This window comes from Eulemur rufifrons, chromosome 7 (genome assembly GCF_041146395.1).
Source record: "Eulemur rufifrons isolate Redbay chromosome 7, OSU_ERuf_1, whole genome shotgun sequence".
Classification (NCBI taxonomy): domain Eukaryota; kingdom Metazoa; phylum Chordata; class Mammalia; order Primates; family Lemuridae; genus Eulemur; species Eulemur rufifrons.
In genome coordinates this window covers 167,927,079-167,953,262 of record NC_090989.1, presented here as the reverse complement: position 1 = coordinate 167,953,262, position 26,184 = coordinate 167,927,079, and the positions used below count along the sequence as shown (strand labels likewise).

The following is a 26,184-nucleotide window of genomic DNA, read 5'->3' as shown; positions in this document are numbered from 1 at the left end:
AAAATTAAACCAGGAGTTGCTAAATATCTTAGGCTTTTTGGGCCCTATCTATGGTCTTTACCAACTGCTTAATTCTGTCATTGTGGCAAAAGCATCCAAAGACAATAAATAAAGATATGGGCATAGCTGTGTTCTGGTAAAACTTTATTTACAAAAACAGTCAGCTGGCACATTTGACCCAAGGGCTGCAGTTTGTCAACCCCTGAATTAAATAATTATCACATCATAACACCAAGAATTATTTACTTTCCAAAAAATTACCCTATGGATATAGGATCTTACCTTTTTAATTAAAAAGTTTTTAACATAAAATTTAGCCCATCCGTTCTGTGAACAATGGAAGTTATGGGTGTTTATGATATTGGAACTGAAGACAGAGTCATTGTATAACACATGAGCTAAGAATGTGACATCAGAGGCTTAATATCCTAGACTCATTATAGGTTATACTCCTCACCACCGTAAGTCTTGAATAAGTCACTTCTCTAAGCATCAGTATCTATAAAATGGGAATAATTACAGAATGTGCCTTACTGCATTTTTTGTGAGGCTGTGATAAGGTAATAAATCACTTAGTGCCATGCTTGGTATACATGTATTTTAAAAAAAATTTTAACTGTCATTGTCAGTTATTATTGTCTCTTGAGCCAAGACTTGGTATATGATTAGGGGTTTACCATGGGTTGATCTTTATAGAATTTTACAGATAAAACCTTTAGAATAGTTATAATTTAGTCCTATATTGTACAGAAATTAAATATAGAATATCAGTAGTTAAAACATAGGAATCTACAGAGATTTAGATTTGCATTCTGGCTCTGCTACTTATCTGATCATGATTCAGTCAGTTGACCCCTCTGAGCCTCACTTTCTGCATATATAAAATGGGAATACTGATAATACACATCTAATAAGGTGGTGGTGCTAGTTAATATTAGCTACTATTAATTAACTGAATTCTCATGTCTTGAGAAAGTTCCATTCTGATGAATAATGATATGTAGGGTTCAACTGGTTCTTTGGAATCAGTTCTTGAAATGAAACAATTAATCACATTGTGCCTAGGAACAATCTGAAGAAGCACCTTCAAGAAGTATACAATGCAGTTTGAAGGAACAAACTAATATGCAAGCAAAATTTATCCACAGTATAAAGTCAATATGTGAAACAGTAGATAATTGTAATATATGGTGGTAGTGTGAATCCAAGCTCAGCTACTTATTATCTATGTAACTTTTAGCAAGTTAATTAACTTCTCTATAAAGCAGAGATATTAATAACTACCAGATAGAAATAAGGTTTATAAAGAGGCTGCCTACGAAAGCAACTCAGTAAATGATAGCCTGGATTGGTCATGGTAGTTAGTGGCATTGGGGATGGGAGAAGCGGCACGGTGGTATAACAAGTTTCAATAGCTGGAGGACTTTGGAGATCTCAGATAACAATGGGGTTTGATTGGTCAGTGGCCACTCCACAGAGAAGGTACTGGTTGAGTTGTTTGAATGAGACTGTTTAGGCTGAATGAAGAGAGAGTATCAGAGATGTCTGCTATCCTCTTTTACCCAATGATGGACCAGAGTAGAGAAGAAATTGTATCATAAATATAATGTGGTTGATTGAATAATTATTCTCAACTCTTCACTCCCCTGCATTAAAATTAAACACCCTACTGTGGCTTGTGGGGCTTTAAGTGAACTTCTCCACCTCTTGGCCTTGGGCCTAGCTATCATGCTTGCTTTGTCAACCGGAATTAAAGAGCAGAGGGCTTGAGACATGCTTGTGCACATGGTTTTGCTGCCATCACACTTTGGTGAGCTTCCAGGAGAAGAACATGCCCCAGGTAGTTATCCCCCAGCTAGCCTATGCCTCAGTATAATACACATGAAAGTAACCTAACTCAACCCACAGCCTGGAACCAAGCCCAGCCAACCTCACATTCTAAAGTAACTCATAGTCTAAAACCTACAGCCATGCCCAGTCTAGATAAGCGAACACCAACCAACTCACAGACCCATGAACATGACAATAAAATATATGTGGGTGTAAGTCACTGAGTTCAAGTGTGGTTTGTTATCCAGCATTATTGTGGCAATAGCTAACACAAACAACATTTAAAATAAGCATCATTATGAGTAGCAGCCACTAGTAAGATACAGGTATAACTGTAATAAGGTTCTAGTGTTAACTACCAACCTCTCTTTATTATGACAACTGTCCTAATTCAGAATCTCTTCCTTTGTCTCTCTCATTCTCGGTTTTCAACCTGAATTGTCCACTTTTCTGAACTATACTGGCATAATTGCTTCCTGAAATCAATACTAATATGGTAACTGTAAAAGATTTCTTCTGTGAAACTAGAAGGAAAGAAAAGAAAGATTGGCTGAGTTAAAGATTTGAGAACTCAAGCTAGATGGTTCTCCTCACTACTCAAGAGTAATAATGGAATCTGAATAGATTTGGGGACTGAACAAGAGATCAGAAGTCTGAAATCTCTATTTATAGGGAGGCCAAGGAAACTTAACAGGGATCATTTAAAAGCTGGAAAGCCCTTGCCTTTATAAGGGGTACGTTTATTTTATTGTTCTGATGCCTGTATTAGTTAGCTATTACTGTGTAACAAACTATCCTCAAACTCAATTGCTTAAAACAAGAAACATTTAGTAGTGTTCACAAGCCTAAAAATGAGCTGGGTGGTTCTTATGGTCTTAGCTGGGTTCACTTATGTATTTGTTAGCAGCTGAGGGTTTGGTAGGAAGCTTTGTTCTATTTGAGAGTCAGATGACTATAAATCTAGGATAGCATCAGCTGGGATGATTCCACATTGTACACTTCTTCACGTGGCCACTGGACAGGGTTCTAAGAGAGTGGAAAAGTGCAAGGCCTCTGGCAGTCTTAGTTCAGAACTGTCACACTGTCACTTCCACTGTAATCTATTGGCAAAGGAAGCCACAAGGCTAGCCAAGGTTCAGGAAGAGGAGAAACAGACTCCATCTCTTGGTGGGAGCAGCTGTGAATTCACATTGCAAGTGGTGTGGCTACAATCAGAGTGATGGTTTAGGCCACGTTCCAATCTACCACAGTTCCTAAGGCCATGATTATTGTTGACATCCACTAGTATTATACATAATTGTCTAGAGCCAATAGGTGCCCAACTTATTTTATCAATTTCTTTTAGTAAACAGGCAGTGTTTTATTAGAAAATAATATTTTTATTGCTAGAGTTAAAAAAAAAAAAAAACACTACATATAACATGGAATCAGGCCCTGAAGGTCATTGACCTCTCTCAATGAAAAGGGAATCAAAATTTTTTAATGTTCTTAGGAAACTATTAGCAAATGTAGAAAGATAAATTCAATAATGTTTTTAATTGGCAGTTTGGAGAGTCATCAGCTTGTTATCATTATTTCAAATGCCTTTCAGAGAAAAGAACACATTTTCTGTCTGATCCTTTTGTCATTGAGAAGCATTAACTACTTCACTGTGTCACCCTGAGATGGGCAGGCATTGCTTTTCCATCTTAAAATCCTGTCTTGATTACAATAAACCTAGCAAAGCCACATAGAAAAGTGAAGTAAGAGTGAAATTGGGTGTGTGAGACTGGATGCACCATTGATGATAAACAACATTTGATCATGCATTTATTCACAATTTATGAATTGAATGACTATCATATGCCAGACACTGTTCTAGGAACTGAGACTATAGCAGCGAATATGACAGGAAAGTTTCCTGCTCTCATGAAGCTGATGTTTAATGGGTGAGACAAGCAAAAAAAGGTAAACAAATACACCGTGTCTCATCAAGAGATAAGGGGAATAAAGAAAAACACAGCAGATTGAGGGGGCAGAGTATAATAGTGATATTTTAGATTATGCAGGACCAAGAAGTCTCTTTGGGGATAGTGACCCTTAAGCTGAGGTCTGACTGAAGTGAGGGAGTCAGCTATGAAGACCTGGGAAAGAACATACCTGGAAAAGGAAGTGGCTTTTGATGAAAGAAAATGATGAGTTTGGTTCAAGGAACAGCAAGACATAAGATCAGTATGAATAGAGCACAGATACCAACCAGAAACTGAGAGGAAGTACATTCAGAAGAATGGGCCAGGGACAGATCACACAGGACATTTGAGGCCATAGTTAGAAGGTTGAATTTATTCCAAGGATGATGAGAAGCTCTTAGGGGTTTATGAGTGAGGGACTGACAAGATTCAATTTACACTGGTAGAAGGAAAGAGGAAACCATCAGTATCTATGGAGTCTTTATATGACTGACTTTTTCACTTAGGGTTTGAAAAGTTTGATGAAACTGTAGTTCGAAGGTTGAATTGCTTGCCCTGGTTCTTAGATTTCTGCAAGTTGTCCAGGTATGCAGTGTGTAATATGAAATCTACTAGAAAGAAATAAGGAGTTCTTTTCTTACTCCAGCATTGTTTTCCCACTCTTTCTATCTAACTTAGTGTAACTTCTTATAAAAGAAAAAAAAGGGTGGCAGTTTAATTTTTCATATGAAATGATTCTCAATACTTTCCTTAGGGTTATTCTTAGTATTCGTTTCTTTCATGTGATGAGATGGAAAGTTGTAGCATTAAATGATCAGGAATGTTTATGCAGGAAATGATAAAGATGCTTATTCCATAAATTTGTCTCCAAGGAGAATTGCCTACAAACTATCCCAGATGATTAATGCAGTGTCTAAGATTTGCTCTGTGGATATTTCACCTATTAAATAGTCTTTTTTTTTTCAGTATTTTTTAAATTTCAAAAAAAGAGGTACAAATGTTTTTTTACATGGCTACCTCTTATAATGCTTAAGTTGGGGCTTTTAGTGTGCCCATCACCCGAATAGTGTTCATTTTACCCAATGGGGGTAGGTTTTTACCCCTCTGCTCCTCCTCCTCTCCACTTCCTGATTTTCAATGACCTTTGTGCCTGTGTATGCCCAATTAGCTCCTAATTATTAGAGAGTACATGTAGTGTTTGTTTTTCCATTCCTGAGACACTTCACTTAGGATAATGATCTCCAATTCCATCCAAGTTGCTGTGAAAGACATTATTTCCTTCCTTTTTAGGGCTGGATAGTACTCTATGGTATATATACCACATTTTATTAATCCACTCATGAATTGATGGGCACTTAGGTTGATTCCATGTTTTTGCAATTGTGAATTGTGCTGCTATAAACATTCAAGTTCAGGTGTCTTTTTGATAAAAAGACTTCTTTTCCCTTGGGTAAATTGCTGGGTTGAATGGTAGTTCTACAGTTATTTCTTTGAGAAATCTCCGTACTATTTTCCATACAGCTTGTGCTAATTTGAAGTCCCACCATCAATGTATTAGCATTCCTTTCTCTTTGCATCCACAACAGCATCTATTGTTTTTTGACTTTTTACTAGTAGCCCTTCTGACAGGGGTAAGGTGATATCTAGTTTAGTTTGCATTTCCCTGATGATTCCTGATGATTAGTGATGTTGAGCATTTCCTCACATGTTTGTTGGCCATTTGTCTATCTTCTTTTAAAAAGCTTCTGTTCATGTCTTTTGCCCGCTTTTCAATAGAGTTGTTTAGTTTTTTTCTTGCTGATTTGTTTGAGTTCTTTGTAGATTTTGGATATTAGCCCTTTATCAGATATATAGTTTATGAATATTGTCTTCCATTCTGTAAGTTGTCTGTTTACTCTGTTGATTTTTTCCTTTGCTGTGCAGAAGCTTTTTAATTTAATCAAGTCCCATTGATTTTCGTTGTTGCTATATTTGCCTCTGGGGTCTTAGTCATAAATTCCTTGCCTATGCCAATGTCTAGAAGAGTTTTTCCTACATTTTCTTCTGTAATTTTTATGGTTTCATACCTTACATTTAAGTCTTTTATCCATCTTGAATTAATTTTTGTATACGGTGACACATAGGGGTCCTGTTTCATTCTTCTGCATGTGTCTATCCAGTTCTGCCAACACCATTTATTGCTTTAGGGCTTCCTTTCCCCAGTTTGTTGTTATCTGCTTTGTCGAAGATTAGTTGGTTGTATAATAGGTTGATGGTTTTATATCCGGGTTCTCTATTCTGTTCCATTGGTCTATGTCTCTACTTTTATACCAGAACCATGCTATTTTAGTTACTATAACCTTGTAGTATAATTTGAAGTCTGGTAATGTGATGCCTCCAGATTTGTTCTTTTGCTTGAGCTTTCTTTGTTTATTCAGGCTTTTTTAGTTTCCAGTGAAGTGTAGAATCATTTTTTCTAGATCTGTGAAATATGACATTGATTTTTTGATAGCGATCACATGTAATCTATAAATTACTTTGGGCAGTATGGACATTTTAACAGTGTTGATTCTACCAATCCTTGAACATGAAATGTTTCTCCATTTGTTTGTGTCATCTGCAATTTCTTTCTTCAATGTTTTGTTTTCTCCTGGTAGAGATCTTTTACCTCCTTGGTTAAGTATATTTCCAACTATTTTCTTTTCTTTGTAGCTATTGTGAATGGTAGTAAGTATTTGATTGCACTCTCAGCTTGACTATTATTAATATATAGAAATGCTACTGATTTGTGTACATTGATTTTGTAACCTGAAACTTTGCTGAATGTATTTATCAATTCTAGGAGTGTCTTGGTGGAGTCTTTGGGGTTTTCGAGGTAGAAGATCATATTGTCAGTGAAAAGCAATAGTTTGACCTTCTCTTTTCCAGTTTGGATACTCTATTTCTTTCTTTTGCCTGATGGCTCTGGCTAGGACTTCCAGTACTATGTTGAATGAAAGTGGTGACTGTGGGCATCCTGTCTTGTTCAGTTTTTAGGGGGAATGCTTTAAACTTTTCCCCATTCATTATGATACTGGCTGTGTGTCTGTCATATATTTCTTTTATAATTTTGAAGTATGTTCCTTCTAGACTTCATTTGTTGAGAGATTTTGTCATAAAACAGTGCTGGATTTTATTAAATGTTTTTTATGCATCTATTGATATCATATTATCCTTGTTTTTGCTTCTGTTTATGTAGTGGATCACATTTATTGATTTGCATATGTTAAACCATCCTTGTGTCCCTGGGATGAAACCCACTTGATCATGGTGAATTATTTTTTTGATATGTTATTGAATTTGATTGGCTAGTATTTTGTTGAGGATTTTTGCATCTCTATTTATAAGGGATATTGGTCTGTAGTTTTCTTTTTGTATTGTTGTCATTGTTGTGTCCTTTCCTGGCTTTGGTATCAAGGTGCTATTGGCTTCATAGAATGAGTTAGGGAGAATTCTCTCCTTCTCACTGCTATGGAATAATTTCTGTAAGATAAGTACCAGTTCTTCTTTGTAGGTCTGGTGGAATTTGGCTGTAAATCTCTCTAGTCCTGGGTTTTTTATTTTTTGTTGTTGAGAGATTTTTTATTACTGCTTCAATATGGCTGCTCATTAGTGGTCTGTTCAGAATTTCTATTTCTTCCTGATCGAGTCTTGGGAGATTGTGTGTTTCCAGGAATTTATCCATTTCTTCTATGTCTTCTAGTTTATATGCATAGAGATTTTCGTAGTATTCACAGATTATATTTTGTATTTCTGTCTCAGTTGTAATATCTCTTTTTTCATTTCTTATTGAGCTTATTTGAGTCCTTTCTCTTCTATTTCTGGCTAATCTAGCTAGAGGTCCATTGATTTTATTTATATTTTGAAACAATCAACTTTTTGTTTTGTTGATCCTTTGTATTTTTTTGTTGTTGTTTTTGTTTCATTTAGTTCTGCTCTGAGTTTTATTATGTCTTTTCTTCTGCTGACTTTGGGTTTGGTTTGCTCTTCTTTTTCTAGTTCCTTGAGATGTGATATCAGGTTGTTAATTTGTGATTTTTCTGCCTTTTTGATGTAGGCATTTAGGGCTATGAATTTTCCCCTTAGGCCTGCTTTTTCTATATCCCATAGATTTTGATAGCTTGTGTCCCCATTGTCATTCAATTCAAGGAAACTTACAATTTCCATCGTAATTTCATTATTGACCCAGTAATTGTTCAGCAGCAGGTTAATTTCCATGACTTTTTAATAATATGTTCACACTATTAATTCTTTATGAACCTATTATGGTGAACTATTTTTTTAATTTGTTGAGAAAAAAGGTTTTGTGGAAGGGATATCATGTCATATACTGTCTTTCTCTCTCTTCATGTTACTACTCTGCTTTTATGCTTACATGGGCAGTTGGTGTCATTTTATTTGATCTTCATAGCTCCCCAATGAGGCAAGAAGGACATCTTCCTATTTCCCCTGAAAGCTGAGAGAAATGATACCTGGACAGGTGAAGGGCTGGCTCAAGGTCACACAGGTGGCAGAGTTGGAACTTGAACCTAACATGTCAGCCTCCACATTTGAATTTTTGCTGTCTTACAGTGCTTCCCATGCCACATCTCTGAAGCTGAGTCCATTTCACAATAATCAGAGAGGTTAGTTATATCAGTTAGATCCCACTAGTCTAACTGTTAGGTTAGGCATAGGCTAAGCTGCTATAACTTAAGACACCAAAAGCATTTCATTTTTCTGTGATGTAAAAGTCTAAGCTAGCAGTTACTCAATTTTGTTGCACCATCATCTCCTAAGTTATTATCTTTTATGATTATATGATTGAAGCTGTCTCGCCACCAACACATTCATATTCAGCCCACAAGAAGAGAAGGAGGAAGTGATAGGCAAGCTGCTGCTTTTTAAGGAAATAACCTAGAAGTTGTATTCACCTCTGCTCAGCTCCCATGGGCAAGAACTCAGTCATATGACCACATCTCTTTACAAAGAGGCCTGAAAAATGTAGTCTCTAGCTGGGCAGGTATGTGCTTGGCTAAAACTTTGTGGGGGTCGATGGATTGAAGCACTGAAAAAAAGAAAGTGAAAATGGATACTAGTGCATGCTTAGCAGTCTCCACTACCTTCATAGACTCTTTCTTTATTATTATGTAATATTTAAAATATGCAAAATAATACAAAGTATAATAGCACCAACACCTAAGTACCCATTACCCAGGTTAATAACTAAATGTAGCAGTGTAGTTGAACTCTTGTTCATTCACTCTGCTTCAAGCATAGAGTAGCCATTTACTACTCTTTTCTGTTTATCCCTTCTGTGCATTTCTTAATACATTCATTACTATTACAGGTACCTTTAACAGATCTATAGTACTATTGTGACTAGTTTAAATCTTCATATACGTCATATTGAAATGTAATTTTCCACCACTGCTTTTTTGACTCATCATTTTGTTAGGGAGATTCATTCACATTGATATATGTAGCTCCATTTGTTCATTTTCTGGATGAGATCTCATTTTGGATATACTATTACTTACTCAATAAAGAAATTCTAATTTTTTGCTATTATAAAAAAAATGCTCTTATAAATATTCCTATGCATATCTCCTTAAGCACATGTATAAGAATTTCTCTGGGGAATATACCTAGAAGTATAATTACTGGGACATGAGGTAATTGCATCTTAAAGTTACTAAATATTACACAAAATGCTTCGATTAGTTGTACATTTCCTTGAATAGAATTTAAGTAACTATGTACTCTTTACAAATAGCCATGGACAAAAGTAAAATTTTATTTTAATGTAGCAACTGAACCTCTTCTATATTGCTGTGGGAGGATAAGGCTCAGAAATTCCACCCATTAATACATACCCAAGAGAAATTAGTATATTTGTCCACCAAAAGATATGCACAAGAATGCTTATAGCAGTTACATTCCTAAAATTGGGAAAACCCAAATATGCATAAAGAGTAGAATGGATGAACTATGGCATATTTATACAATAGAATGCGGTTAAAAAAAAAAAAAAAAAACTACTGACATGTTCAGCCAAAAGGATGACTCTCACAGACATTATATTGAAAGGAAATATCTGAACCCAAAGAGCATATATAATAGGATTTCATTATACAAAACTCAAGATCAGGAAAAACTAATTGATGGTGATCTAAATCAGAATAGTGGGTACTTCAGCAGGGGAAGGAGGAAGGTAAAGGTACTGGGTAGATATTGATTTAAAGGAGCACCAGGGAGCTTCTGAGATGATAGAAATGTTATAAATCTGTAATGCCCAAAATAGTAGCAACCTCATTAAATAAAATTTAAAATTCAATTTTTCAATTGCACGAGCCAATTTCTAGTACTCAATAGCCACATGTGGCTTATGGCTGCCAAAATGGATAACACACAGATAGAACATTTCCATCATCACAGAAAACTCTTTGCGGCAGCATTGTTCTATATCTTGAGTTGGTTGGGGTGGGTACATATGTAAAAATTCATCAAACTGTGCCCTTTAAATTTGCACTTTACTATTGATATATGTACGCCTCATAAATAAAATATGTTTCAAAATAAATATGTTATGCCCCATAAAATAGAAGCGGAGAGCAAGAACGGAAAGAAAAAAGAGATAAAACCCAAATCTTTCAGGGTCTTTTTTAATTTAAATTTTGAATGTACTATATGACATAACCTCAGGAGAAAAATGCACAAGAGCTCTGTACAAAAGTAAAAAATTAATAAGACTTTTTAAATGGAGATTATTTCTCATTAACTGTAATTAGGCTCCTTCTAGGTTTGCAGGTTTGGCAAATTATGAAACCAAAAATAAAGACCTTAGGCTCCTCTCTCAGACAAGTTTCTTCCAATTCTCCTGTGCCCATGGATACTCTCCTGGCATCACTGCTCTTGTTACATTTCTACATCACTAATTTCTGTTGCTAACTTCATCGTGAAGCATGGTCTCAGTGATTTTCTGTTCAACACCAGCATCTTGTTTGTGTGGAGATGCATGCCCTCAAACCTGAGTGAACACGTGCAGAGTGACAAGTTAGATCAGCGTGGTCTGATTTCTGATTTATGAAAGTTAATTGGAAGTATAGCTTTAATCTTTGTCACAGAACCCTGATTAACCTATTGCCTATCTTATATTTGCAATAAAGCATGCATTTCAGCACATAGTTTTTAGATCATCAGGGAGCGTAAGAGAGAAGCAGTCGAGTCTTATAGATCAAAACAGACAGTCTTACACTGGAGATAAACACATGCCCTCCCCTGCGGGCAAGCAGAGCAGAATGAATCAGAAGAGCTGTGTGACCTTGGGCAGCTTCTTACCCTCCCAGAGCCCAGTCTCCTTACTTCCTGCCTTCCCCAATTCTGCCAGGCAGAGTTGTTATCTCCCTTTGATTTGTTTCCACCACAAGACATTGCAACCACTGGAAAAGTACACAATACAGTTGTCCTATGATTTAGTCTCATGCACGTCATCTCCCTCTACGAACATCAGGAGGCCATGAAGTACATGTTCCTTTCCTTAGGCCATTCCCTGGCCTGCAGGAAATCTCAAAAGAGATCATTAAATGAATCAATCAGTGAGCAAATGAATGAATGCTATATTATCTATTGCTGTGTAACACATTCCCTCAAAACTTAGCAGCTTGAAACAACAGATATTTTTTATCTCACAGTTTCTGAGGGTCAGGAATCTGGGCAAAGCTTAGCTGAGTCTTCTGCTTTGGGGTCATTCATAGGCCGCAAGGAAGGTGTTGGCTGGAGTCACAGCCCTCCCAGAAAGGGCTGGATCTTTATCCAAGCTCACTCAGTGGTCGTTGGAAGGATGCAGTTCCTTGTAGGCTGTTGGATTGAGGTGTTCATTTCCTTGCCATGCGGGACTTTCCAACATGACAGCTTGTACCAGCAAGAGAGAGAGTCTGCTAGTGAGGTAGAAGTCACAGAAGAAACACTCCATGGCTTTTGTTGTATTAGATTTGTTAGAAGCAGTCACTAGGTCCAGACCTCACTCAAGGGGAAGAGATTACACAAAGGCATGAATGCCAAGACAGAGGTCATTATAGGCTGTGTCAGAAGCTGCCTACCGCAAACGCCTGCTTCACAAGACTATGAGGAAGTTCAAAATGAGACAATGTCTATGCCAGGTACAATATGCTTGCTGTGTGCTCTTTCTAAATTGTTCTTGTTCCTTGAATACACTGCCCCTCCATCCTTTTCATTTTTCATGTTTCAGCTTAAATGCCACTGCCTCCAAGGGGCCTTCTCTGAATATTAGAGCATGATCCCTGAGCCATTCTTTTATCTCAGCACAATATTTCCTTTTGAGCACAAGTTATCAACCATAATTTGATTATTGCTTATGGTCAGTCTCTTGCTTTAGGAAGTAAGCTCCATGGGAGTGGGAACCAACCTGATTTGTTCCTCTCTCACCAGTGCACACATGGTAGGCCTCAAGAAATATGTGTTGAAAAATTGCACTCTTGCATTATATTGCAATTTATTTGCTTTGTAAAATGAGTGCCAGTTGAAGAGAGAGTACTCGTAATGGTTTTTCAGAGGTTTAAAATCAGAACAGAGCTGTCCTAGGGTAGGGGACTCTTTCTTGCCCTGAGATTTGAGAGTATACATCCCAGCAAAGCAAACCAACTTGGGGTACAAGTCATTAATGAACTGCAGTGACAAATTGAATTACCTAAGTTTGGAAGGTAAGATGATATTGAGGCACCATCACACAAACGATGTTGGCATTTGTGTTAGTTTTTGTTATCTCTCTTACCTGTCTTCTCTTCATACCTCTAAAGTAGCCACCAGGACCCCCAGAATCAGAAGGCCAAGCCAATTTCACCATGCTTTAGATTTACCACCCACTCACCAAACTCTCTCCCCTAGCCAACATATATTTTAAAAGACTAAAAATTTGGGAGTGAGCAGGTCTGGGTTCTGGTCATGGGTATACCACTAATCATGTTACCTTGGACACATCGTGTGTAAACCTCTACCAGGTACACTGATCACACTCTTTGAAGGAGGTCTATTAGAAATCCAATCCAGACCTTGCCCACAGATATTGGATATCAGAAATCTGGGCCATCTCATATCTGTGTCAAATTCCCCTACCCTTCCAAGCCTTTAAACTAAAATGTTTAATCATCTAGGATATGGCTTTTGTGCAATTTTGCCATAAGACATCAGGAAAGACTATAACTCAATGGCAAAAGTAGCAGCTCACAGTGGAAGAACAGAAAGAGACCCCTACAGGGGAAGGATGATTTGTTTCTCCTGCAGTGTCTGGTCTTCAGGTCTGGTGCAACCCCCAGGGTACCTTTTGCACGGGTGGCCAACAGAATACTCATGGGGGAATGCTTATTGTCCCCAACTTAGCTCTCCGTGTCCCAGGTAACCAAGCATAGTGAGAAGTGGGCATGGTCGCTGTGGTGCACCTGGCACTTTGGATATGTTCTCTGATCACAGGAAGTGGGATATGGGGAGAGTTTCAGTGGGTGAGGAGTTCGAGGGCCTGAGAGTTGTTCAGTATTGGACTAGATCACTGTTGACATTTTCAGCTGGATAATTTAGTGTTGTAGGGGCTGTCCTGTGCATTGTAGGATGTTCAGCAGCATCCCTGACCTCTACTCAGTAGATACCAGTAGCACACCCCGCTACTGTGAGTACCAAAATGCCCTCAGACATTGCCAGATGTCCCTAGGAGATGTTGAGAGGGGGAGCTGTAAATCTCCACAGTTGAGAACCACTGGACCAGGGGTAGGGATGTGATGTCACTCAGTACAGGCTAGATATATTATAGTGGCAACCCTACCATCTCAGTGGCTAAGAGCAAAAGTTTGTTTTTTGCTTGTGCTACATGAACACTGCAAGGTGACAGGAGGACTCTGCACTTCATAGTCACTGAGAGACTCAGGCTGATGGAGCAGCTAGCGTATCCGGCATTGTGAGTTGCCATGCCAGAGGGAATAGAGTGCTCTGGTGGGTCTCAAACCAGCAATTACATGCTTCCTCCCAGGAGTTGCACATCATTTGCTCTAATGCCTCACTGGCCAGAACTACACTCCCCCAACCACAAGGAGACCAGGAAGTGTAGCCTTACTGCATGCCCAGCTAAGAAGAGAACTAGAAATATTGACGAGCAGCACTAATGACCCCCACTGGGGCAAAGAAGTTCTCTCTTCCCTGTCGATGTAGAATGAGAAAGTGTTAAAGTCAGGAGATAGAAGGTTACCCAGCACTTCCAGAAAACCACAACAATAGTAACATCGAAGTGATAATGACTGCAATTTGGATTATGCTTATTATGTGTCAGATAACTTAATTCTCACACCACCACCCAATAAAGTAAATGCTTTTATCCTTTTCATTTTAAAGATTGTGAAATTGAGACACAAAATGCTTCAGTAACTTGCTTGAAATCACACGGCTAGTAAGCTGCAGACCTGAGATTTGATCCAAGGTCTCTCTGACATTAAAGACTGAGCTCTTAAACCCCACTTTATAAATCAATTTGGCTGGTGTGCAGACCACTTTCTCTCATGATGGGGCTGAATGAGCACGTTGCCTCCCTTGAAACCTGCCTGCACCTGTCTTTGTGGTTTCTGTTAGAGGCATGATTGATATGTGTTTGCAAATGCCTTCCATCCTTCTATTCCCTGACAATTTTTCTTGATGGATTCTGCCAGTCCTAGAGCATTTGGAAGAGTGCCTTTAGCCACTCCCTCATGGGGTGGTCATGCTCAGAGAAACAAATAAAATCTGTTTCCAGACATTCAGAGACAGCACTGAGCTGTCTGACATCAATCTGTGTACTAGGAAAACAGAAACTTACACTAAAACCAGGTAGTGGACTCAGCAACATGAATACTTGAGGGTGCTGTGACCACCCCACTTGAAACAGGCCCAGAGGCTAAGGCCAGGGGGTTAAATACAAAAGTATGCTATAATAAAAACGATTAACATTATGCTAGGTGTTGGTATAAACGTGTATTATCTCATGCAGATAGTATTGATACCACTATTTCAGAGATGAGAAAACTGAAACTGCAAAAAGTTAGCTAGCTGAGGCCCCACAGCAGGTTTTTGGAGGGAATTCCAGATTTCACTCCAAATTGAAAGCATTTACCCACCTTAGTGGACACAAGAAGTTGTTTAAAGTTTTAAATGTACACACACATCACTTTCTAGTTTCGCCTCTGCCCCCAAGTCAAGCTTACGATATTTATTTTTAAAAGAGAAAATAAAATACAGAGAGATTTATTTCACTTTCTTCTGCCCTTGGTCAGAGGGGTTATCTGAGAAGTGTTAAATGAATCATGTCTAAATACAAGCAGTCTCGCCTTCCCGAGCAACCTTCAGAATGAGATAACTCGGCCACTTTCAAGTTATTATCACTGAGAGAACATTTGGAAATGAAATAACGATGAGTCCAAAGTCTCCTCCAGGCTCCAACTTCAGTTTTCAGTGCTGTATGTGAAGGGGTTGCTGAAGATCTTTGGTAAGGACTATTTTTAAAGGAAAAGGTTAAAGGAATGAAGACACAGTCAGAAAAGAGAAATCTGAGATGGAGGTCGGTATCTTCTAAAATTTTTTAATGAATTTATTTAAGGAAAAAGTGTTAGATTTAAGAAAGACTTCCCTAATTAAGTTGTCAACAGATTGTTAAAGGCAATAAGTAGCATATAACATCTCCCTCCCTGCAGATGTCTGAGAAAAGTCCAATCCTTGCCAGAGGGAAACAGCCTGTCATTTATGAGCTATGTGACCTTGGGCAGTAACTTCACCTTAATAAGTTTCAATTTCTCCACCTGCAAAATAACGGTAATATGTGCTCTATTGGCCTTCTAGAGTTATTTACATAATCAAAGGATGTAATATACGTACAGCCATTTCTAATTTGATAAGAGCTATGCAAACACAAACTGAACCAAAATTGAGTTTGTGTCATTTCTTTAAAACCTGCCCTTACTCTCAAACTTAGAGAAAAAGAGCAAGACCATCATCCAGAATGTTTTCATGTTAGTTTCACTCTAGGTATAAGTGAGCTAAGTATTTGGGAGGAAACTTCATCAGGATTTCCATTTCCTGTATCCAGTTTCCACCAGATGAATCACAGACTCCCAGAATGGAAAGTTAGCTTCTGAATGACCGTTAGTCCTGTCTCTCAAGACAATGGTTAGAAGAGGCCTCCATGGTGTTTTTGTTCAATGTTGTGTTGGTATCATTGGTTGCAAAATCTTCCTCTAATGGAAAAAGTATAGGTGCAGGTGCCTCTTTAACAGGGCATTGCCCACTTTCGCAGGCAGCTGTTGAGAATGACGATGTTTCTTCGGTTGAAGAGGCTACCCATTTTAGAGTCTGTGACTATTGCTATGGAGACAACTATGAAATCAGAGAAAACCTGGGTATGGGGACTTTAAAATCAACCATGCTCCATAGATTTCTTACCAACTGAAACTGCTCTTATATGTTAGTTTAGCCTGTTTTGAACTTCATATAAATGAAATTGTAAAGTATCTACCCTCTTGTGTCTTCCTTTTTTGTTCAACTTCACATCTGAGATTTATTAATATTTATATTGTTGCAGGTAACAATAGTTCATTCTCATTCATTGCTATGCAGTATTCCAGGGTGTGAATATACCCAGAAATATTTATCCATTCTACTGTTGATGAGCATTTGTCTTGTTTCCAATGTGAAGCTACTATGAGTAAAGTGGTTCTGAACACTCCTATACATGCTATTTGATGGATGTTAGCACTCATTTCTTGTTTCTTTTGGGTGGATACATAGGAGTGGAATTCTGGAGAGAGCTATCTAGATATCTAGATATTGGTATCTGGATATTCGGCTTTAGTAGACAGTGCAAGCAGTTTTCTAAGGTAGTTTTACTAATAAACGCTGCTACTGCAATATAAGAGAGTTTGGGTGCTTTACATTTTCACCTACAAAATAGGCCTTACCTATGCTATCTTAAAGCAATGACTTTTTTTAGCTTTAACTGCTTGCAAAATAAAAAAATAAAAAAGAAAAAGAAAAAAAAATAAAAAGAAAAAAAAAAAAGAAAAGCAATGATTTTTTTTAAAGAATTGCCTGAAAAAAATCTGTGTAAGTCCACATAACTCCTAAATGCCTACCAGTGCCAGACAGACCCATGAATAGAGCAAGAACTTGACTCTCTTGTGGAAGGTTTTACTGTGCTCTTGAGAAACAAGGAGAATTTCTGTTTGAGGATTTGTTTGTTGTTTGGTAGGTAGCAGAACGGTTAATTACTTTGCAGAAGTATTGTTTTTGCTTGCTTTTGCCAGAATCCTATATTATTTATCATTAGCCGTTGATCAATACACTTAATGGGCCACTCAAAGATATTGTGCATCCTCTGCATAACTAGAAGCTGAGCAATCTTGGATTCCTATAATTAAGGGAAAGGCAAATTAGCTTTCTCAGTAGAATATATCTCATGTCCAAAGGTGATTCCATGTCTCCTCTCGTGAGGGCTGGGTCTGTGGTTCCCAACAGAAGGAGGCAAATAGTCAGTCCCCTGGTATTGGTGGCTAAGAGTCCCCTGGTATTGGTGGTCTACTGAGAAATTCAGGGTTGTTTTTGTTTAGTCCAAAGGGTATGACTGTCTTTGAGCCTGGAACCAAAGTTTATTTCAGATTTGAATATAGGAAAGTCAAGAGTTTCAGTCTGGGGAAGGAGGTACAACTGCATCACTTATTCCATGAGGAGCAATGAAGGAAATTCTTCCAACCAATTGAATTCAAAATTCCTTCCATGGAGTCAAAGTGACCATCTCTGTCACTGCCCCTGCCCAGGGTGGATCTCTACCAGGCCAGAGTCACCAACAGCAGCTGCAGACAGTGACAGCCCAGCAGATCCTCATGGCTCCATCCTGCAGTTATTCAAGGACGGAGCCTTAAAAATATCCACTCTGCTCCTCTGTCGGCCTGTGGACCTGCCCTGTCTGTTCCTCCTTCTGTGCTTTGGTCAGGGTGGCATTCGACATCACAGGGCATCAGACTCCCTTCTCAGTGGCCAGGGAGCAGGCGGTTTGGCACCATGTTAAGAGCCATCTGTTTGAATCCAGATCCTGGCAGGTTCTAACAATGTGACCTTGGGCAAACTGCTTATGCCTCTAGGCCTCAGTGACCCTGTCTGTGAAATGGGAGTGGTGTAATGCCTGCTAGTAGGGCAGTGAGTGTGAAGTGGGATCCTGTAGAATGCCTTGCTAAACGTTTGCTTCTGCCACTGCTGCTGTGACTTGGATGGTCGGTCTTTGTGAGGGTGACTCCTCTTCAGCATTGATTTAGGAGCAGGGGCTGGTGTATTTTCTTTAGCAGTTAGTCCAGGCTTAACCATGGGGCTTCCCACAAAGTACAAACTAAGTAAATAACAGTAATAGCAAACATGCCAGTGATTCCTATATACCAGGCAGCATCTAAGCATATATATTAACTCATTTAATCATCATATAACCCTACGAGGTGGGTACTATTATCATCTTTGTTTTAATGGTTGAGGAAACTGAGGCACAGAGTTAAGAAAACTGTTCAAGATCACAGAGCTAATTAGTACAAGAGTTGGGGTTCACACGCAGAGGCTCTGGGTCTGCCATACTGTACTTTCCCTTTGAACATTTATGGGATAATTTATCTGGGCTGCAGATTATTGTTAAGAATGAAACTCATAGGCCTGGCGAGGTGGCTCATGCCTATAATCCTAGCACTCTGGGAGGCCGAGACAGGTGTATCGCTCGAGGTCAGGAGTTCAAGACCAGCCTGAGCAAGAGTGAGACCCCATCTCTACTAAAAAAATAGAAAGAAATTATCTGGACAACTAAAAGTATATATAGAAAAAATTAGCCGGGCATGGTGGTGCATGCCTATAGTCCCAGCTACTCGGGAGGCTGAGGCAGGAGGATCGCTTAAGCCCAGGAGTTTGAGGTTGCTGTGAGCTAGGCTGACGCCACGGCACTCACTCTAGCCCAGGCAACAAAAGGAGACTCTGTCTCAAAAAAAAAAAAAAAGAATGAAACTCATAGAGAAAAGCCTCAACCTGCACTAATACCAGTGTAGCCACTGGTCACATATCACCCTTTAATCTAACTTTAATTAAAATTTACTAAAAATAAAAGTTCCTTGATTACACTATCCACATTTCAGGTACTCACCAGCCACCTGGGCCTGTTAACCACCGTCTTGGACAGCACAGGTGGGGACTATTTCCATCACTGCAGACAGTTCTATTAGACCTTAGATTTTGAATAAAGGAAGCAAGAGAGAGAAGTCCAGGTTAGGGTTTGAGGAGAAGATTGGGAATTCTGAGGCTGGCAGTCCACGAAGGTGGGAAGGGAGCAAAGACAGACAAACGGAAGTCTTCGGGAGGCAGAGAGGTGGGCCAGGCCACCTTGGGAGCACGGAGCCCACTGGCTAGCAGCAGTGTCTCTGCAGTCAGACATGCTGGGGTTCAAACCCAGGCTCTGTCAAGAATTAGCCGTGCAACCCAGCAAGCTATTTAGCATCTCTCTTCTTCCCCAGGTGTGTCTCACTGTATCCTGAGGGTAGAGGCTGTTGGAGGGTGTTCAGCAGTGGAGAGGTATGATCAGATTTGACTTTTAGGGAGATATCTTTTGGAGGTTTCCTAGAGAGGAAGAAATTAATTCAAGTCAGGGAAGTAAGTGAGGTTGCTGGTTCCCACATGTGGGCCCTTGGACGGGTGACAGATCTTGGCAGAGTTTTCACTGATCCATCATAAAATGAAGAAGATAAAGGCTGTGTGTGTGTGTTATGCATATCACCATGTATATAACAATTGCACCAGTTCCAATTATACCTTCTTGAGAATGCCTTAATATTTAGAGACTCCTGCTTTTCTACATTTTTTGGCATTGAAATTTCTTTTGTTTATGAAATAATGTTCATGGTATCATAGTAAATAGTAGGATTTTTTTGTCCTTCACAGACAAATTAATATCTGTGCTTCGATTTATTTTTAAGTTATTTCTTAGTCCATGAAATCCTCAAATCTGGGAGCTTTTGAGCTATACAGCATGGCAAGGGAGCCCAGGTGAAAGCTGCTGAGTTCTTAGGGGAAAAGGGAAGTAGGTTTGAGAGTGACTGAGATAAGTCCTTAGACGTGTGGATGGGGAAAAACCAAGGAGGAGGGAATAAACGGCCGTGGGTGAATGGAAGCACAGCAGGGGCAGTGTGCGTGGCCGTCCAGCCCTGCGGCAGTGTCTCCGTGTTTCTATTTCACCCCTGTTCCGTCGGGGCTCCCGAGCACCCATGCTGAGCACACGTACATCAAGGTTAAGTGCATACAGGGAGGCAGTTGGCTCCCATCTCCCAGCACCAGCAAGCCACAGGCACTGCTCCCTGGGACACTGCAGTACCCACATGAGGCCACCTGCACAGTGACACCCTCCACCCAGTGCCCTTCCTCTGCCCTGTCTTGCACACGTGGCCTCGATGCAAAGGCTCTCTGTGAATTCTGCACCTGTCTGAGACAACAGCCACCTCAGTGCCTCTCAGACAGAACCTGCAGAGGCAGGAGAGGAAGCAGCAAGGTGCCAGCATGCAGGGAGCTGCCAGGCGGAGAGAGCTGCCAGGCTGAGAGCAGCAGGCTTCCTGCATTTTAAGCAGCATATGCAAATTAAATTAGGAAGGGTTCCACTTCATCTCCTGAGCGGCTCAGCCACACTCCCTAATAATTCCCAGGCCAAACTGACCCAGTTTGAAATTAAAATCAGGTTTATTTTTAGAGGGATATATTTCCCCTTGCCTCCGTCTCGGTGGATGTTTTTTTCTGTTTGGCCTGATAAACATCCGAGTACATTATTCCCAGAGCCGCGGAGTCCTCCTGACAGCCACTTGATAGATCAAAGGCATAGCAGAGTTGAGCTCATGTATATTCAGGTGGTGCAGGGAAGCCCCCCACCCCCTCTTGCGCCAAAGGAGGGATGTTTCCTCCACCTGTCTGCCAACCTTAAGGCCAGCATCAGGGTCCCTTGAACTGGAAAACCTTCAGGTTTAAGGTGACACTCTGTTTTAGCAGAATCTACTGGCATTCTTCAGAGACCTATGACATCTTCTCTTGATAAAATTCTAGTCAATATGAATTGCATGCTTTTCATCCCAGCTGAAGGCACTGCACTTTTCCTTTGTAACACTTTCCACAAGGAATTATTCACAGAATTGTGTGCTTAACATCTGTCTCTTTTTTCTCAAAACTGTGAGGTTTCAGGTGGCCCCGGCCACCTCTGGCTTGCACCCATTACCATCCCCAAAGCCTAGCACTATAGTAAGTCCTCAACAAATGAATCAAATTAACTGCTAGATCAGTGATTCTCAGCTGGGGACGATTTTGACACCACTACATTCCTCCCCCAGACATTTGTCATTTTTTTGGTTCCACTGTGGGTAGAGGGTTTTGCTACTCGAATCTTGTAGAGGCTAAAGGCCAGGATGCTGCAAAACATCCCGCAGGGCATGGGGCAGTCCCCCACCACAAAGTATTACCCAGCCTCAAATGTCAGCAGTGCTGGGGTTGAGAACCCCTGTGCTGGGTAAATCTGCTCTTGTGTGCTATGCCTGAGCCGGGCGCTCTCGGCTATGGAAACTGCTGGGTGCTAATTGTTGGGCCAGAGTTGTTCACACCATCACCCTGACCAGAAAAGAAGCTGTTTCTCTTAGATTGTCCTCAATGTGGTGAGGGTAGGCGTTGACTTACTCAAAGGCAAATGGGCCTGTGGAAGCACAGCAACAACTCACTTTTTCTGGATCCAGCCCTCACTTACGTGAAGTGGGATCTCAGGCAGCCCCTGGATCTCCCCTAGTCACTTCTGAGGCGTTCAGCTGGACTCCTGTCCTTGTTCATGAAGCCATGTGGGGTGGTTCTTCACCCCATCACTGCTGCCACTGTTCTCCACAATGGTGCTGCCTCCCTTCCAGAACTCTCTGCAGGGACTTCCAAAGCTGCAGAAAACTCGAGGTGCCCTGCAGCTCTTGTCCCGCCCCCCAGAGATAGCCGTGCTGCCTTCCACAGAGAGGCAGGAAGATGCTCTCTCCCCAGCTCTGCGTGGAATCTTTGTTCAGCACAGGCCAGAGTGGGCATTCTAGAGCCCACGTTTAAATCCAGGTGCTGCCACTTACTAGTTCTGGGACTTCGGACAAGACATTGAACCTCTCCATGCCTCAGTTTCCTCAACCATGGAATGATAGTACCAACCCTATCGCGTGATTATGAGCAGTAAATGAGATGATCATGCATCTTTAGTAGAGTTTCTAGCACCTTCCAGCTAATACTTGTTGAGAGCTTTTTATTACTGTGTTGTTGTTGTTATTGTGTTTTGAAGCCAGACTGGGATTCACAACCCAGATCTGACAATTAGTGGCCATGTGACCTTGAGTGGTTACTTAACCTCCCCCTACCTCAGGCTCCTCATTTGCAAAATGGGGATTAAAAATAGTACCTATTTCACAAGGTTGGTATGAACATTAAATAAATAATGTGCATAAAGCCCTTAGAATAGTGCCTGGTAGATAGTAAGCACTAATAAGTATTATTGTCCTATAAAATTATTATTTAAATTATAATTAAGTAAAAATAAGTCATGTTTTGTTTGCCTTCTCTGTTGACTCTAAGTTGGAAAGTTATCTCTGTCAAACTAGATACTGACAATGTTGTAAGTCAGCAGAACAGTCTGGAAGTAAAGTGTGTTTCTGGAAGCTTCATAGCAGACCTGGAAGAGTATTTGCTGAGTCCCTTAGGATGGAGTGATGTGGTGGCCTCTGAATCTATGTGCTCACCCACCCAAAGCTTGGAGCCTACGCAACTTCAGTTTTCCAAGTTTCCTACTGTTGTTTGGGCACAAAGACAAGTTCTCCTCCAAGGCAAAGTAAATGCCTCCATAAAATCTGTTCCTGATTGAATTCTGGCTATAATATCCCAGGGTGAGCAGTGTAACAATTAGGGGTCCAAGCGGCTTTCTCACCAACAAAAACTCCTGCCGGAGAGCTGTCCCGCTATCCCAGGATCCCAGCCACTCTGACGAGCAGAAGCATTTATGCCCTCTCCCCCTACACAGAGATCTGAGTGTCTATTTTTACTGACTTTTTTAAAAAAAATCTAACACATATGATAGACAATATGGATAGCAGAGTGATTAACAACATGCAGGCTGCGAAGTAAGGCAGAATCAGGCTCCATCTCTTACAAACTGACTTTGCAGAATTAGCTTAACCTCCCCGAGCCTGATTTCTCCATCTGTAAACTGAAATTAAAAATACTGCCCCTTATGCCGTTCTTGAGAGGTTGAAATGAGATCATTCCTATCAAGCCTAGAAAACTACACCTGACACATGGTCACTTTTCAACAAATGTTTGGTATTATTATTGTCCCTTCTTGCTGTTGTTGCTTTTTGAGCAAGAAAGTTTGGATTCAGCTCTTACATCAGTCGGGATAAGCTACATTGTGCTGTGGTAATGATCCAAAATCTCAGTGGCTTAAAAGAGAAGGGTTCATTTCTTTTTTTGTGTAACGTGACCACCATAGGTTGACCAAAAAGGCTCTGTGACTTCATGATCCAGACTGATGGCACAGCCCCTATTTCAAATGATGCTCCCACTGTGCCAGAGCAAAAGAAAGCTCTCGAGAGTCTTGCACCAGAAAATAAAGGTTCTAGCTTAGAAGGGACACAGAGCACTTTTGCTCGCAACTCACTGGCCAGAAGTGGTCACATAACCTCCCCCAATCCCAAGGTTATAGGAAGTCAAATTCTACCACATTTGCAGACGGTGGATGGCTGGAAATGTCTTGCTAACAACCAAATGATGAATGACCACCACAGCCATTTAGCATAACAGTAGGATGAACTTTTTCTTTTGGCAATGGCTGCATTTTTCAGGATGTGTATTTTCCAAGAATGCATTACCCTTATTTGCAGATTACTCGGTTGCTTTTGTATAACAAAGTCTCTCTGAGGGTGGCTACTGTGCTTAGCACTAAGGATGCAATCATAACCAAACACAGGTAAATTCCTTGCACCGCCTACCACACAGACCATTGAGGGAGACCAAAGTTAATGTGATAATCACTCCAGTGAGTTTTAGTTATAAACTGAGATTAAAACCCTGAGGGAAAGAAACAGATCTCTGTGAGAGAATCTGATATAGGGTGGGGGGCCAGGGGTGGTTTCTCTGAACTGATGCTTGAGTTTGGTATGTAAAGTGTAAGTAGGAGCTGGGCACGGTGGCTTGCACCTGTAGTTGCAGCTACTCAGGAGGCTGAGGCAGGAGGATCACTTGAGCTTAGAAATTCGAGGCTGCAATGAGCTATGATTGTGTGCCACTGCACTCCAGCCTGGGTGACAGAGCGAGAGCTCATCTCAGAAAACAAGCAGACAAAAAAAGGATGAGTAGGCATTCAACATGTGAAGTAGAGAGGGAGCAAGGGACCTTTGGGACAGAGAGAACAGCCTCTGTGAAGGCTCTGGGCCCAGAGAGGGTCTAAAATTGCAAGAGGTTGAAAGAAGTTCTATGTGGCTAGAGCAGGGCCCAGGAGGGGCGTGACAGAAGATGTTGCTGGAAAGGCAGGCAGGGCCCAGGCCGGGCAGATCCCAGGTGATGTTTGGTCAGGATCTGAGTCTTCATCTCTACGATGAACTGATGCCTTTGAAGGACTCAGTGTGAGGATTGGCACATCCCACGAACCGATGGCATCCCCATGAACCGTGAACTTACGAAAGAGTCCTTGTGTTGGGAAGGCCTCCTAATTCCTATCCCTCATCAGAAATGCTCTGCAATCACAGGTCCATACCTTTACCTGCATCATTTTAAAGCAAATTCTCTGAGCCCCTCTCCAAACCTGAAGCCCAGAGGCAGCTTCTGTACGACAAATGTGTCCCTTTCTGTTTGCACTTCTCACATTCAAGGAAGCCTCCCACAGACTCCGGGAAGGAAATGTGATATCCACTCTCAGCGGTGCAACTGCCTGCAGAGAGCAAAACGCTCCTAATGCGACTGACAATATGTTGTTCCCTCCTGGGAATGTGGGTTGCACTCTGTCTTTCAGAAATGTGGGGTTAGAATGTGTCATCTCCTTAACCTCGGAGGATTGGAGTTTCTAGATCTGCTGCCAAAACAGACTTGATTCACCGAGCCCACCCCAGTCTCATGTCTACATCTTCACATGCATGAGAATAATTGAGCAACCATTTACTCAACTGAGAAACATCTAGGATTCTCCAGCTGGTATTCTAGGCATTCCACCTGGCTGTGCCAGGGGAGAGAAGGAGCCTGGATTTTGCCCTTTGGACTTGTACAGAAAAAAACAGCAAGTTCTCTGGTCATTTCTCTTTGAGTTGAAAGATAACAGTCTGGAAACCCTGTAAAGGTTATTGTCTAACCTTTGTACTCTCGGAGGAAAGCTTCTGGTTCATAGTGGGCTCTGAAACATTTAAATGGGTGGATTTTTAAGAATTGCATTCATTTGTTCATTCACCAAGCTATATTTATTAGACAGCTATAATGATTCAGGCACCATGCTGGGTGCTGGGAGTGTGAAGATGTGAACAAGATAGATGTGTTCTCAGTTCTATGGTGCTTTCATTCTGGTGAGAGAGGAAAATAAACATGTCACTAATGAAATAAGATCATTGCGGATGGTAGTAAGTGCTATGGAAAAAGTAAAGGAAGACAATGGGATAGTATGTCACAAATGGGGTGAACCAATTTCTTTAGCTAGAGTGGTCGGGAGAAAAAAAAAATCACTCTAGGATGTAACATTTGGCTCAAGAACTAAACATGGAGAAGGAGGAAGCCATGAGCTAAATGGAAGACAGGGAACAGCAGGAGTGTTCAGGCAGAGGGAACAGCAAGGAGAAAATGTGATGTGTTGTAGGAACACGTGGGACACAGAGGAAAGTGGTAAGGAATGAAATCAGAAGGTGGGCAGGATCCAGATCTTATGGGCTGTAGGAGTCCATGATGATGGGTTTGAACTTGATCCTACCTGCAACAGGAAACCATTGGTGAATTTTAAGCAGGGTAGTGATAAGATTTCACGTATGCCTTTGGAAGATCACCCTGGCTATTTTGTGGAAACTGGGCTGAAATGTCAGCAAGTGAGGATGCAGGGAGACTAGGTAGGAATCTGATGCAGTGGTCAAGTGAGAGGTGATGGTGGTTTGGAGATACTGAGAAACTGTGTGATTCAACAGATAATATGGATAGGCTATCCTATTCCGAAATTTAAAAATATAAGAATTAAAAAAAATAAAAAAAGAAATATTGATAGGGCCAATAGGAATGACTGCTGAACTGTATATGGAATGTGAGGGAAAAGAGGAAAAAAAGAATGATTCCCAGGTTTTTAAATGCCAGC

General features: G+C 40.6%; 1 protein-coding gene across 9 annotated transcripts in view; it reads left to right on the top strand.

Annotated features, from left to right (window-relative positions):
* CADPS (calcium dependent secretion activator) overlaps nucleotides 1–26,184 on the top strand; it is a 454,766-nt gene that overhangs the window by 126,644 nt on the left and 301,938 nt on the right. The window lies entirely within an intron of this gene.